Source organism: Trachurus trachurus, assembly GCF_905171665.1.
Source record: "Trachurus trachurus genome assembly, chromosome: 22".
NCBI classification, from domain to species: Eukaryota; Metazoa; Chordata; class Actinopteri; order Carangiformes; family Carangidae; genus Trachurus; species Trachurus trachurus.
The window spans coordinates 10,550,079-10,565,517 of NC_139907.1; the positions used below are offsets into that span (position 1 = coordinate 10,550,079).

The window sequence follows — 15,439 nt, forward strand, 5'->3', positions numbered from 1 at the left end:
GCGGAAGTGGAGGGGGTTTTATTGTTTGTGGTGATGATAATGATGATAATGAAGCTGATTATTACCATTAGGCCTATTGTTAGTATAATTGTTATCATCATAATCAGGCTGTTGAGGCTGTGTGGTGGAGACTTTTGGCTGCATGTTGAGGGAGGAAGCGGCAAACACCGGACCGGACCGGCAGCTGTTCACTCCACTGACCGGGGATCAGTGCGCGGAGCTCGGACTGATCTACCTGTGCGGCTCCCTGTGTGTGGAGCACCACGGTTCACATCCAAAACTTTTCTCGCCTTCACATCACACACATCACTCACTCACTTACACACTCAAGCACTCACACACGCGTTGCACATATCCTGCGTACTAGCGTTATGAAATATCCTGTATAGCAGCAGTTACACGCAGGAGGAGGCCCACCCATTATCTCTGCAGCAGGAGGGAAAGAAAGAGTAGAAGAGGAGGAGAAGAAAGAGGAGGAGGAGGAGGGTGTAAAGTAAAGGGGGTTGAAAAACAATTAAAAACTGGACAGGACCTTTTTGCCCCCCCTGCGCAACAGATGTCAGCCATGCGCTTGGCTGCATATGGTGTGTGACTGACCCCTCCTGTCATCTGGTTTATGATGCGACGTGGATTAGGCCGTGTTTAGCAACCAGGGGGATGGAGTGTGTGAAGCCTATATGTATGTGTGTGTATGTGTGAGGAGGAAGAGGAGGAGGGGGTTAAACCTATTCTAACTCAACGTTGTGTCCAGTTTTAATTCAGTTTGCGCGCGTTTCCACTGGATGTTTTGCAGCAAATATTCACATATAGTGCTTGTTTTATAACTTCTATGAAAATGAATTGACTTCCTAGATCCCCTACTACTGCTTCACTTTTTCCACTTGGGTGAATATGAGCCTCATTACCCGGCGTGCACTCGTGTCACCTTCACAATAAAGAGCTGTTAGACATCCACATATTGTCTTAACAAGCCCAGATCTCCTACACGCGTCTCACAGCTGCCTCTCTTTTTCCAGACACAGTATGAATGGTCTGTTTCGAGAAGGGGTGTTACTTTTTTTTTCTTTCTCTCTCTCTCTGCTCCCCATACTTTTCCTCTGCTTGAAAAAAAGAAAAAAAAAGAAGAAGAAGGGGGGAAGAAAAAGCGCAGTGGAATCTGAGTAAGCGCTGTGGTTTGGGCTGGGCCTGCATGGGAGCGAGCGTGCCCAAAAATGGTAATAATCGGCCCCTCTCGCTGCTGTTGGAAAAACTTTTTCCCCAAGTTTCTCTTTTTTGCACTGAAGCTCTCTGGGCTTCCAGTTTCCTGGATTATGTCATCGGCAGGCTGCTACCGGTCTAAAGCAAATTAAGGGAAATAAAGGAAAGGTATGCAGGAAAGGCTGAGGTCAGGTGTGTCCAGCAGAGGAGGACATTACAGTGTCTACTACTGCTGCTGCTCCTGCTGTTGTCTTAAAGCCTCCTCAGTCCTCAGCCTCTTCATCATAAGTTTAGCACTAGAGCATTAACACCTGGCTCCTCTCCGCCTCCTGTAACAGACTTTAATGACAATGAGACAGTTTCCCCTCATGACCCTCACATTTCTGCATTTGTGTTGTGTCAGTGTGACCCTCATTGATCTGACTGTCCTGCAGAGAGCAAGGCACAGTGTTTTATTCATCTCTTCCCTTCATCAAGAGAGCACAGATAAGTGGTTATGCTCAGATGTGACTAAACGTACAGACAATTACAGGCCAAGAGAGATGACAGCAGCCCCACCACCACCACCATCCTCCGCTCCCCTCCCCTAGCAGGCATGCACCTCTGCCCCCATCCTCAGGGAGAGTTAACTGTCACACACACACACACACACACACAGAAAACACACCACCTAAATTCCTTCCAGGCCTCAGCAAACAGCTTTGCTGCTGATGAACAGATAATCTCAGAGCCTTTCATGTTTGCTGAGTCTTTCCCCATCAAGAGAAACGTTGTCGTTATTATTAACATATGTATTATTCTGATCTGTGTGTGTAGTGTTCAGAATGCGTCGAGCGGCTTCCTTGAGGAGCTTCATTAGCCTTTGAGATTGAAACAAGCAGCAGCCTGAAAACATGAAGAAGGAAACAGTAACAGATGTCATTTTGTATGTGTTTGCTGTTACAGTATATAGGCTGCGTGCGGAGGTCGGCAATCAGAGGCGTATTATATTTTGGTGCCGCGCTGCTTTGCTCCTCTGTCGCCTGAAGAGTGGCCTTTTGTCAAGAAGTGGTAATCAGACAACAACGTTTTAACACCAAAGTGATTCTGTTTGAGGCAACACAGCTGTTAGAGCTGAATATCTCTGCTCTTGTAAATGTGTAAACTGAACTTTAACTAACAAACAAACAAAAAATACAGTAAATATTGAACCGTGAGGACTTTCTATTTTGCAATTCGCTTCCTTTGACGCACACAAACCCAGCGTGTCAGAGAGTGCTTAAAATATTTTTGAGTCCGATGCAAGTCTTAACCTGACCCTCAGGTATAAAGGCTCTGGTATCCTCTTATCTAGGAATCTTAATGTCTTTGCAGACCCAGGTGTGCGAGCCGTGCTGTGCCAGAGGTTACTTAAAGCTGCAGCTCCCACATACTTTCATGCAACATAGGACTTTGTTTATGGTGTTTTCATGACATCACATCATTGTTAAAGAACCAAACACACACACAGCCACGCCTCATCTGCCTCTAACAGTTTTTTCTACCTTGTTTTTATAGCTGGAAGGTGGAGTTCAGGTGTTAGCTGCCGTAGCTAATTTGTCCAGGTTTGTCCTTATAAGGATAAAAGCTGCGGTACCTTCGATCAGGGCCTGCCTGTAAACCTCCCGCCTCCTACATCCTCCCATCTCCCACACCCCAACAACCAGCAGTATTCCCAAACACTCCCAAAACCCACACCCACATTCCCCTGCTCCGACTGTACACGTCAGACCTTCAGATAAGATCTACAGAACTTTACAATTTGCTCACTTTTGCCAAAACGCTTCTGTATCAAAGCTGTGATGGACGTGGGACACGCCAGCTTGTGTGTCTCATAAGTAATGACATATCTGGCGTGTGTCTTCTTGTAACCTACTGACTGAGGGTATGGATTTCTTTTAGAGTGTAATCAAGGTCTGGGTGTTCAGACTGACGAGCAATAGCAGCTGTTAGTCAATACATTTTCTACAGGACTTAATTAATCCAGCCCACAGGCCAGCAGCAGCAGGCTGTGCGGGAACTTGTCTATTTGTGTGACAGATATGCAGGAAGTGCCCACTAAGCGAATCAGTCATCAGACTTGTCACCACTTTACACTCCCCACTTTGACTAATCAGCCCTGCCTGGGCGGGGCCGGCGCTGGCACTCAAACCGACGAGCATCCTGACCTACATCGACACAGACTGACATTTTATTGCTTCTGAAGAAAACAGCACTTGTGGCAACAGCGAAAAAAAAGAAAAGCCTCTGATTCTCAGGAGGAAGAACAAGCCCACTTTTGTTTTCCGTGCCCAGGAATGATTAAATTACAGTACGTGACAGGTTTGTAGCTGTCAGGAAACTGAGTCAAGGCGTGAATGAGCGTGTGACGTCTCGGCCCAAGTAAGGAAAACCAAAAAAGAGTTGCGTGTTTTGTTCCAGGACTGCAGCTGTTTACTGGATTGCATAATAGGATGTGTAATGTCAGCTCTGACCACCTCGCAGAATGCTTCCTGTCATCAGATTCCTATGCTCCCGTGATGCACCTTGCACAAGCACTATATTAACAAAAGAAGACGAGCGTCACAGACCGCCGGTGACAAAGCAGGGAATGTCAAAAAGAATGAACCCCCCCCCACCTCGTCTCTTTCTCTGTGTGGCGGCAGCTCTGCTCTCAACGCTGATGAAGGCGTAATGTGCTGAAATGTTGCTTCTTTTCACTACATAAAACATGAGTGTGCAGAAGAGCTTGTCCTTTTTCCCCATATTCAATAAACTGTCCGTGTCATGTGATGTTTCCCATCCTACAGACAGACTCTGTTAACTAATGTCGCACAGAACTGTGCTTGATTATATGATTTAACTCACATGCAGTTATATTCATGCGAGTACATAGAGCCTACATGGTATTTTAGGAAAGTAAAATTAGATTTTGTAAATGATCTTATAAGAGAGCTGGTGATCAGTGTAGATTGCCCGAGGAATCGCCTGCTTTGATGCAGGGTTAACACCCCAGAAACATGTGAATCAGAGATGTTTCTCCATTTATTAATCCCTTAATTGTTTTTTCAGTTAACCAGTTAGTTGGTTTGTCTATGTAACACCAGGAAATCACTAATCTTGATATTTTAGAAGCCCAAAACAGATAAAATAGGTATTTGACACACTTTCATGAATGCCAATTATCTTATAGTAAAGATAATTCCTGACTGAGTTAATACAACTATTGCACATCGACACTCAGCCCTTCAAACGTCCTCACTTACACTTCAATATGAATTAAACAGTCTAATCTTCCGCATCAGTGTTGCAACAGGTGTGGTTTTATGAAACGTAACTGACCGTGGTATAATGAGAAAACAAAAGCAAGAACTACTGAACATTTCTCATAGGAAGAAATCAAAACTGCTCCAGAGTTATGAGAGGCGGCTTGAGAAAGTAGGTTGTCAGGGGCTTTAAGGTGCCCCTGAGCGAGGTCGTAAAGCCCTAATTCCTCAGATAAAACTCCCCTTTGACCCTCAGACGATTGTATTTTGCAACCACATTCCTCCATTCAATACTTAAGTACAGAACAGAAATAGTTCAACAGGTTTTTTACACTCACACTGCCCTGTTGGGAGTTGAGTGCTGCTAAGAATTAGGCTTATTATATACAGTAATATATACTTATTTACTGTCTTATTTGGTGAACTCTAATACCTGACAGTTGTATATGAAGCTGAAGATGGTTAGCCTATAGCTTAGCTTAGCATGAAGAGTGGAAACAGCTGGTCTGGCTCTGTCCAGGGGTAAATAATCCACCCACAAGATCTAGAGGAAGTCGCTGCTCCCACTCAAGAAAATATCGCTGCATCAAAAACACAACTTATGGTTTCATACAGATTAAACAGACAGGATATCACATGTTGTTTAATCTAATCAGTTTTGGAGGTTGCTGGCTTCGAAAGAGCGATACTAGGCTCCCCCTCTCCGTTTTCTAACCATCTCCTGTCGTTAACAGACAGGTATGAGGGTTGTGTTGAACTTCTCATCCTCAGCTCTTGCCAACTGTTGGTTTGAGGTGAGGTGAAAAGGTGAAGCAGCCGCCCCGTGTCTCAGATGGCACCTCTGTCTGAATCACGGATGCTTCAGGGAAATGAGCAACTTGCTCTTTGACGGGAGACGTCCAGCGTCCATTCCTCAGTCACTCAGTCATCCGTCGGCGTGGCTGCTGCTCCTGTCTGTGAAATAGTAGGTACAAAGTCTAGGAATGGAGAGATATCTTAATAGAGGTCGGATGATGATCCTGCGTCTGCTCGGTGTCGTGGGCTGACGCAGCTGGACTATAAATCCCGACATGGGGCTCCCCAGCGAACTGATCATCCACCCCAGTCACGCTGTCAGGGGTCTGTCTCGTTTGTCCTGATTGATGGGGTCACACACGCCGACAGCCCAGCTGAGAGCGCCCAGGAGATTCCACCCACCCAATCACAGGAAGTTTTATGTGTGTGCGCAAAAGCTGAATAAAGGTCCCACTTTTCCACTTTTTTTTCAAATACCGTCATACTGATCAGATCTGAGCATTTAAGTGTAAGGATTTCCGCTGAAGGGTTTATTATCCGGACATAAAACTAATGGCTGTTGAAAACGGATGTCAGCCTTTGTATGTGAATCATTTCACTTGTCTCTCATTACTTTTTAATCAGTGTCGATTCACCTTGGTGGATAAAATAGTCAAATTTCCAGGTGATTACAAACTGCTAAACACTAGTGCGCAACAGCAGTAAAGTGTGTGTTTAGTTTGGGATTCAAACCTGTGAGTTGTCATCGACAAGTTCACTTTTCTACCCACCTCCACCCTCCTCTTTCTTCTCCTCCCCCCGGCCTGTAAGTCGATCCTGCACGAACGCGGCTCTCTCAGTTTGATCGAGCGCTCCTCATAATTAACCGAAACATCTTGTTATCTGCCGCTAATGAGAGGCTTCCAAGTCAGGAAGAACCATCTACTCTTTATAGCCCGAAGCTGTTGGCTGATCTATGGTGTGTCAGAAGAAACTGACCTGCGTCTAATGACTCATTACATAACCCGACTCCGCGTCTCGGGGAGGGGTATTGTTCTCTCTGGTGGGGTGTACCGTGACTGCTGTTGGAGAACTGGTGGCTGTGTTTACCCAGGAAAAGTCAATGCGACAGCTGACAAACATTGATCCTTTGGAGAGTTGTTTTACGGCACACACACAAGTGGAAACACTGGGTTCTTTTCACTGTGCTAACAACATCATTAGACTATTAGCTCTGCCAGAGGCAAAGCTGTAGAGGTGGTGAGGATGGTCTGGATGGATGTTGTTGGTCCAACATTTTGCTGATGGACTGCCACAAACTTTTATTCAGAGTCACCGAAGGATTTCATAAAATTATGAATGACCCAAATGGCTTCGTTGATCTCCTCTTCTGAATGTCCCTTTAGCATATTGAGTCTCACATTGTCAGGTTAGGATGTTGGATGTCTCAGGAACTTTTCGATAGACTGCCATGAATTTAATTTCACAATCCCCAGGTGATGGACCTTTAGTGATCCCATTGACTTTTACTTTGTTGCACATTATTGGATTTGAGCAGATGTCTCAACAGCTATTAGATGGATTGTGAGCATTTTAGCATGCTTGTGTTAGCATTCAAAGCATGGCCATGTTTACAGACTCACAGAGAGGAGACTCTTTAACCTTTAGGAGGTTAAATAACTGTTAAACAGTCTTGACGATATGAAACTGATCAAAATGTAGAAGCGTTTATAGCTTGAAGTTTCCATCTGTATATTCATTTGGATTCAGGTTTACTTCGCATACCAGATTTTTTTTGTTTTTAGGGAACTGAGCAGCCTATTCATGTGTGAGAAACAAACACGTTGCATTTTTCTTTTTTTCTTTTTTTTTATTATAGCAGTGTGTTTCCTCCTTTCGTGTTTTACAAAACAACATTTTTTTGGTCTCATACCTGTTGCAGAGCCAGTGATTGAGAAAACTTTTCCCTGCTGACTGAAGAGAGAGAGGGAGGGCTGAATTCCCCATCCCTTTCTTGGTCTGGAAAACATTTTCCTGCTGTTGTTGCACTTCTCCTCCCCAAACACTTTCTCCTTTATTTGTTTCAGGAGGGTGGAAGCTAATTCTTCCTCATTGAGCTGTATACTGCATCTGGGCTTTTTAGAATTCACTGTTTGAAAAGTCAAATGTGAGCAATTACCAGGCTCTTATCTGAACAGCTCCCAAATGCCAGGGCCCTGATGCAAATTCTTGCATGGCTTATTTTCTCAGGCTCTTGCTCCAAATATAGAAACGTATACAGAAATCCAAGCTCATGGTTATAGGTCATTAAAACAGTTTCGAGGCCAATTGTGCAATGAATTTTAACGACTTAGTTTTTTTTGGGGGGTGGGAGTTTGAATGTGTTTGACTGCTTTGCTTCATTTGAGCTGTATAATTGACAATTCATTCTGCACAGGCCTGAGTTCGGTGTCGCATCTGCAGCCTGGTGGCACATTAGAGGCCCCAGACAAGGAGGCTTTCTCCACATCCACTGTGGGATTTCGGGTCAAGGTGCATTTCCTGTGAGTGGAGAGCAAAAAAAAAAAAAAAAAAGACCTGCTCAGTGCCCAACAACCACGTCTGGAACCACTACGCACTTATAGTCACATGCATTCAATAGCATACGACCCAGAGGGGGTTTACAGGCGATCAGTCTGCATGTTTCTGAGGAATTTTCCCGCACCACATGGGGAGGATGTAGTCGGGTCTTTCCTCCTCTAATGCTATTAATCAAACCTCATGCGTTCTGAAGTGCATGTGCTCACTGTGGAGTCTCTCTTTGAAGCCGAAGGGAGCGCGCGCGGGGGGGGGGTTCATACTGTACAAGGAGAGTGTACGAACATGTGAGTGCATTAGCTGTAAGCCTCCTCGCAGGAGCAGCTGCAGTGCGTCTCATTTAAGTGAAAGCAGCTTTGAGTAAACAGACACCAAGGTAAGAGCAGGCAGCAGGCACACCTTTCCATTCAGTAGCTGCAAGGGTGGAGCTCTGTGGGGTGAGGGGTGGGGGTGAGGGGCGTAGGGTGGGCGGTGGTAGGGGTTAGGGAAGAAGAGGCTCAGACAGAGGAGCTTTCAGGTCTCTGCACAAAGAGAGCGTGTCCAGGAGGCTGTGCTTTGTCACATTGTCAACCAGGAGTCAATAATTTATCCTCAAAGGCCGGCAGGGCGTACGAGCTATCGGATGACTCTTCAGCAGCGTAAAGGGTGTTTCCCCTCCGCAACATAGCGGCTCATCATGTCATTAACAGTGTTGGTTAGTCAAAGTAAGCAGATAATCAGCCATAATCAATTTCAAATTCAAATTTTGTTGCTCAGTCGGCACAATTCACACATGTTGCATTTTTACTGGCTTTCTGGCTGTGAGTTAGATGACACATGTAGGAGGCTACAGGCCAAAGATAGTTAGTTTAGATTAGTTCAAAGACTGGAAACAACAGGGGGAAACTTCTTTTCCAGGCCAAAAGAAACAAAATCTACCTGCCAACGCTAAGTGAACTACCAAACAAAATCCCGTGAAATAACACATATATTTTTGTTTCCTGCACACAAACCACAGGCTAAAGAAGGTTCTCCACTGTTTCCAGGAGCTAAGCTAACCACCTGCTGGCTGTTGAATGCACAGCAACAAGAGTGGTTCAAACAAATTTGCTATAACCATCAACCTACTTACTCCAGTTCATGTGGTAAGCTAACATACATGTGCTGAACTTAAAATCAAACCACCTCCATCAAACACCTACAGTAAACGCCCCAAAGTCAGAAAGCAACACAGAGTTACTGGGATTAGACATTGTAATATGATGACTGAATATCAAATTGTTATCTGGGAGATTTCAGTCTTAATGAAGCTTGACTTCTTTCTTGTCTGCTCGGACATGGCAGCCTTCTCTGCTCCCAGTCTTCTTCTGTTTATCCAAAATCAGCCGGAAACTTATCATCGCATCACTTCCCATGTTGGAGAGGATTTCTCCCTGGATGGACTTGGCTGACAGTGGAAGTGTGGGACTGCAAGAGCTATAATGACCACAACTAAGTGCGTCATTATCTGATGTAAATGGGGGATAGAGTGCGCATCAAAGTGCTGTTAGAAATAAAATACTATAAATCTAAAGAACTTATCATAAGAAGAAGTTTGGCTCTCTTTCTTGTTCATCATCATTTCCTTTTTTTCTCTTTCCTTTCTCCCTCGGCTCTTTGACGTGACTTAGTGGGTGGTGATGCTTTTAAGGTAAACGTGTTTTTTCCCATGCTTTGGCTGTAGTCAGCGTGTTGAAATATGCCTGCAGTCTTATCAGGAAGCCGGTCTTCCTCTGTGCACAGGGTGGTGCGTCACTCTTATTTGCACTGTGTGTGATAAATAGGCAATTGCAGCATTTGAACAGTAAAGACAGGATGTTTCTGAGGGTTTTATTTACACTGCAGGCGATTAAGTTGAGTTTTAAGGGGGAGTTAAAATCAGTGCACCTTCCTTGGTGGCCTGTTGGAGGTAAGATGGGTCGTGAAATGGTTAAAGAGATGAAGACAGAGCAAATGTTTCTGTGAACTGAGTTTGATGATGTTTGAAATAAATCAATCCATCAATCTGTGTTAGTAAGTCCTTGGAAAGAGAGAGTGTTGGGATGAAAATGAAGGCCCGAGGCTATTTGTTCTGCAGCACTCCTCCACTTTTCTAAAGTGGGACAAGTATTGAACGTGTGAATTTCAATCAGTGGTTTCCATTGATCGTCTGGTGCACCGGTGCTCATGGTCAGTTAGGGTTGACCGCCTGCAGGCAAGTTGCATTACGCACTAATGACTCTGTGCTGTTTGTGATACAGTCAGTCTACACACAGCTACATTCTGCAGCACTGACCGCTGAGCTCGTCCTCTCTCTCTCTGCACTACTTTTCTGCCAGAGTTTTCCCGCCTCGGGATTAATCCGCCCACTCCCCCTCCCTACGTCGCCTCATTTGTTTGCCGTAAACAATCAGCCACTTTTGAAGTGCTCACGGCAGATCTCATTACAAGTTGTATCACACACTTTGCCCTCGCCAGCTCCACCCCTGGTCGCTCGGCACAAGAGCAGCGCCCGCCTGCACCTTGTTGGTGTGTGGTGGTGGTGGTGGTGGAGAGCCCTTGGCAGAGCAGCGGGGGAGCAGAGTGGTTTGAGCTGTGTGAAGTGCTGGCAGGAGCTGTGGCTGGTGAACGGACACAGATGGAGAGGGAGGGTGATACGGCAGCGTGGCCAGTCACAGCTGATCGTGCAGTTCATTTTAAACTGTTGGTCTGGAGTTCAGAGGTCGTGAGGAGTCCCCAGAGGACTGATCTCTCTGTGTCCTCCTGAACTGTCCTCATGACTCTCTTCTTCTTTTTTAATTTCTCTCTGACTTTGCCATGAACCTCTTCTTGTTTTCCCGTCCATCATAATTACAACTCCTGTGACCTTTTGCTGATCCAGTGCAGGAAAAGCCAGAAGAGAAAGAGAAACACACACATGCTCGCAAGATTTTTCTTTGGCCTTCAAAAATAGTTCCCCTCTCAAACCCTTGGTCATAATCTACTGTAGGTCTGGTTTCATTTTGATAAAGCTGTCCACACTGACTTAAAGCCTCCTTTTAGTTTCGTACTAAACTACCATACCAAAATATTTCTCTTTAGCTGTGCAAGTCTCCAGCAGCTCCACTAACACAAAATACTGATGAGACGAGAGCAGCTAATAAAAATGCTGATTCATGCGTCTGAGAGAGAAATTCACTCATTACTGTGCACTTACAACAATTAATCCTCTCCAGTGGCAGTGAGTGCTTTGTGGACATTTTAACCCTAGAGTTGGTCTTGCAGGCTGCTTATCATACTGAGGTTTTCAAAAGACATGAAGACTGCAGGTGCTGCTTGTACAGCTTTTCAGAATAAAAGAATAATTACTATAATCCCTGAAAAGAGGTTTGAATTAAACAGTCCAAAATAATGCACAAGAAATATAATGTTATTTATCATAAACTATCAGTCACTATACTATCATCCACAGTATACGAAAGAAACCCGCCAGTAGGGTTAGTGATGCTTTAATAATTCATAATAATGTGGTTTTTTTGTAAACTATAGGCAAACTCATATCATAAAATGTAATCTGTTGGGTTAGCTTGACATAAATCATTTATATGTATGAAGATAACTGCATTAATTTAATGTCACTCACTGGCATACAGTAACTATCTGCCTCATGTCTAAAACCAAACCTGTGCCTGTCAATACAAGGGAAACAAGAAGTTATTGTCCAAACTGTAATAGTGCATGCAAATGTGAAAACAATGCTGTGCACATATTGAACAAACAGAACATATTAAATAATTTTTTTTATTATTATTATCTCCAATTCATCCATGACACTTCTCCTCTCTTCTTCTCTCTTAAACAAAGTGGAAGTTTAAATGACCTATTCTGAATAAGTTAGAGTATAGATCCAAGACCAGATTAAGAGCATAACTCTGTGCATGAATACGTAACATAAGGACTTCTGGGGCTCATCAGTCGCTGGTCCATTTATATTTCTAGCAATAGCAGGAGTTTCCAGCTCCAATACTGCTGCTTTGTACAGCAGCAGAAGATGCAGCTCGGCTTCTCCTCCATTCATCAGAGCACGACTCTGCAGAGTGAGCTTTGTTCATCATTTCTCTCTGTGACATAAATGCAGCGCTCCACATCAGGACCGCTTCATATCGAGGTCAGAGGAAGTCAAGTGGCTGCTACAGCTGCAGGGAACAGATTGTCTAACTTGTGATCAAGGTTTCAGTTGATGTATCACCTGGAATTTTTTTTTTTTTCATGCTCCTGTCTGCTGATAGTAGCTTTCATTTCAGGTTTGTTTACTGAACTGAAAACGCTGCCGCTTCTCTGTTTTACTCACATGTGGAACTACTGTAATGATCAGGAAGCTTCATTTCGCTTGTTTGTCTCTCAAAAGGATCCCACACATAAACAACACAGCGGCCAGAGCAACAAAAGGCTGTAGTCCTGTAGCTCCACCCCCTCCCCTCCGCTCCGATCCCCTCCCCTCCCCTCTCCTGCCCGGCCACACACACACTGACTGTGTTTTTATTTCTTCATATCAGCATCTCTGACTTTCCAGAACAATACGTGTTGAAGCAAAGAACCAGATGGGAACTTTTTGATATTTTCTGTAATTACACGTGATAAACTAAGCGTGTTACCAAATGTCACGGCCGGCGTTTTTAAGGTCAGTTTCAGTTTTGACTGTGGAAACAGTAGAAGTTTAAACAATTTCTCCACAACATCAGTTTAGTTGCTGCTCTAGAGCTTTCGATCATATCGTATCATATCATATGATCTTTATCAGCAAGTTGAGTTCAACTTTTTTTCCCCCTGAGCACTTGAACTACTTCCATCTGTATGAACTGCCAATGAAGAACATTTGAAAGCTCCAGACCAGCCACTTAATACAGTAGACTAATGTGGTGCCATTAACACATGTACAGTATATTAAAAAAGTACACTCACACGTTTTTCCTACCTCGGTACCTCCTATAAAAAAGTTGAACATACTTTTTTGCAAAGCTCATATCACTAGTGGGCTAATCTGCTGGCATGTTTACTGACTACAATATTATACCATTTTTGAGTTGGAGACAAGCAAGCATGAAGGTAGCTTACAGCCGCCATGTTACCCTCATCTTTACAGTTGTATGAGCATTTTTATAATTTTATTTTTCATAATCATATGAAATAATTTCATAATATACTAACTACTTTGAAGAGTTTGTTGGAAAACACTTTTTTTAACATCACAATATGCAAAACATGTTGGTTTTGAAAACTAAACATGTTGTTTATCTAGTCCACAGGCAGTTTGGTGGATAGGGATGCAGCACATACGTACAGTGGCCTTAACAGGACACATAGAGTACAGTTGATGTGTAGACGTGTTGAAAGCGTCCTTTGTTCGAGTGCAGTGTGGCTCCTCCCAGCTCAGCATTTCTCTGAGTCAGGTGACGGTCAGCAGTGTAAAAAACGCTGCTGTGGCACAAAGCGGCACCAAGAACCGGGCCGCACGCTTCCCATCGCACGACCACTGCAGGCAAAACGAGCCGGAGCTGACTCATGAGTACTGTGTTATGACTCGAGTGAAGTGGGCCGCTGTACTTCCCATCACACTGTTTAGATTGGCGTCCGACTGTTGTCAGAGAGGGCCGACAGCTCAGGCGTGACTCAGGACTTTTGACTGTGCTGAGTCGTTGTGATAACAAGTTTATTCCTGTTGAGTGCAATGAAAATCCCTTTTTCTCTTTGCAGTGCGCCATACCCTGAACATTTTTTATTAAAGTTTCATTGCTACTATCAATACTTAGAGTGCCGGACATCAAGAAAACAAAACTCTGAATAAATACACCTCGAATGTAATCTTAAAATAAAACCAACATTAATATTAATTCATTATACTTGAGACAAGCTTGTTTGTTGTTGGCATCTGTTTTCTGCAGCTGTGTGTCCCTGTGTCCTCCATGTTTGTGTCAGCACCATAAAGCTGAGCTGTGGCCTCAGACACATCGCCTACAGTACAGAGAACAGGATTCTCCACAGACCGGCCTTTGTTCAGTGGGACACTCTCGCTGCTTTGAGCCAGTGAAGCAGGGAGATACATGTTCACGCTGGGCTTTTCAATGACCTGTTGCTCAGCATGGCCTCTTTGATGCCTGTGCTGCTGTATTTGAATAGCATCTGCTCATGGATTTGCATCCAATTTGTGTGCTGTGAGATCAGCAGAGGTGCTGCATCTTCTTATCACCATGTGTCGCACAGTCAGACATTTGTCTGAACAAATTTATGTTTGTCTTTACCAAATATGGAGATTTTTTTTGTATGTTATAAAAAAAAAGCCCTCAACAGTTTTTACAACAAATGTATCAAAAGTATAAGAATATCAGTCATTGTATTATTAATAATGTTAATTAACTTATAAGCAGCTTGTTGATGTTATAGCTGCTTAAGGTGAGGCTAGAATCTCTTATTATAAGATGATCATATAGCCTAATAGAATAGAAATAGAATAGAAAAATGTTATTGTCTGTTTATCACAGAAATTCATCATTGGCGTGACCCAAAAATAAAAAAACACACTCTTCAGACATAATAAAATAAATAAAACAAGATAAAACAAGTTCATCATAAATTGAGGGGGAAAACACAGCAAACTGTATGTTGTAATGTGCTGTTGAACATAAAAATAGGATGAAATAGGAAAAAATACTGCACCGAAGTACTCAAGTAAAAGTATTTACCTACATCCCAAGACTTTGGGGCGCCTTCTTTTTAATTGTTTGAAAATCTCAATACTTTATTTTAGCAGGATGACTTGGCTGGAGACCGGTCCCACCAAACCATTCCTTGAAAGTCGTTGAACTCAAGGTCCACATAAACCATATAGGAAATTACACAGTGAACTCTGTGGCAGATGTTTTTGTGGTTGTAAACTTGCATAGTGCATAGTGTGTGTTTGTGTGTGTGTGTGTGAATGCTGACGTGTTGGATCCCGGCGAGCACTGGCACTCGGGGAGTCGTGGACGTGGGTTTTAAAGAGCCTCGGAGCAGCCAAGCTGTTTGTTTGTGGGTCTCCGGGCTTTTGTGGTTGTCATGGCAACCGCCCAGTGTTAGGTGCTCTGCGGCATTTTCACAGACGAGCCACTCTTTGTTCAATGAACTCGGCTGAGGAAAGAGCTATTACCGCACTTTGACTTCTCGTTGTAGCACACACACTCACTCACCCTCACACTCACACATGAATATGCATCAGGGCGGCGCTTCGGGCCACAAGAGAGTAAATATCAGTCGACTGGTCACAATGGCTGCTATTCTTTGTCAGTCTGCACTTCTTGGCTGCTTCACTGCTCTGCCAGCACGCGCTTCAACTGTGGACTGTGTGTGTGTGTGAGCAAGTGCATGTGTATTTGCTTGCATTTACAGTTAAGAAGTGTGCATGCATGCATTTTGTGTGAATGCTGACACGCAGTGTTTCTTATTTGTTAGCAATTTTTTTTTTCTTTTCATACAAGTGTTCATGCTCCAGGCTGCATTTGCTTACATGCACTCGTCCCCATGCACACGTGTGTGCTGACGCAGCAGCCGCGCTGATAGATAAGTGTAATGGGATGACTGTGCTGACTCGGCACTTTGAGTTTTGAGTGCCTGGCTGG

General features: G+C 43.9%; 1 protein-coding gene across 7 annotated transcripts in view; it reads left to right on the plus strand.

Moving 5' to 3' along the window:
• actn1 (actinin, alpha 1) overlaps window positions 1–15,439 on the plus strand; it is a 56,043-nt gene that overhangs the window by 539 nt on the left and 40,065 nt on the right. The window lies entirely within an intron of this gene.